Source organism: Asparagus officinalis, chromosome 4 (assembly GCF_001876935.1).
Source record: "Asparagus officinalis chromosome 4, Aspof.V1, whole genome shotgun sequence".
Taxonomy (NCBI): domain Eukaryota; kingdom Viridiplantae; phylum Streptophyta; class Magnoliopsida; order Asparagales; family Asparagaceae; genus Asparagus; species Asparagus officinalis.
This window is the reverse complement of record NC_033797.1, coordinates 788692-789319: the sequence shown is the minus strand read 5'-3', so window position 1 is coordinate 789319 and position 628 is coordinate 788692. Positions and strand designations below refer to the sequence as shown.

General features: G+C 31.1%; 1 protein-coding gene across 1 annotated transcript in view; it reads left to right on the top strand.

Annotated features, from left to right (window-relative positions):
- LOC109836173 (uncharacterized membrane protein At1g06890) overlaps positions 1-628 on the top strand; it is a 6947-nt gene that overhangs the window by 5141 nt on the left and 1178 nt on the right. The gene's annotated exons all lie outside the window — the stretch shown is intronic.

Genomic DNA, 628 nt, shown 5'->3' with positions numbered 1-628 from the left:
TATACTGGTACAGGTACTTTTTTGATTTTTTTAAGAGTAAACGAGCAAAATTGACGGACGCGTTGCTACGGCATTGGTAGAACTTGCAATAGAAGACAACAACTTACACTGTGTATCATACTGCTGAAATATAAAGTGTATTTAAAAATAATCCGGTGAAATATTTTGGTTCTAAGAGTGATTTTGGAAGTGAGTGGGTTTAAAAACAAATAGTACTAAAACCTTGGATTTATAGATAGAAAGGACGGCTTGAAAGTAGGCGTGTTTACAAATAAATGAGACTAAAATTTTGGGTGTGTAGGCAAAAAAGCTATAACATCAGTGTTTTTAAAAGACATAATGGTTAAAGTGTTTAAAAATGCAATGTATATGTAAGCATAAAAATATTGTGAAGTCACATCTAAACATAGCAACTCTAACAACATAGCAACTTGCACTGTATATCAAACTATTGAGATACAAAGTGAGTTTGAAAGTAAGCCAGTGAAGTTTTTTTGGGTGTAAAAGTAAGCCAGTGTAGTTTTTTTTGCGTGTAAAAGTAATTTTAGAAGTAGGTGAATTTAAAAACAGATGGGAGGTAAAACTATGAGTTTATTGGAAAAAATGATTTTTTAAGATTTGTGTTAAG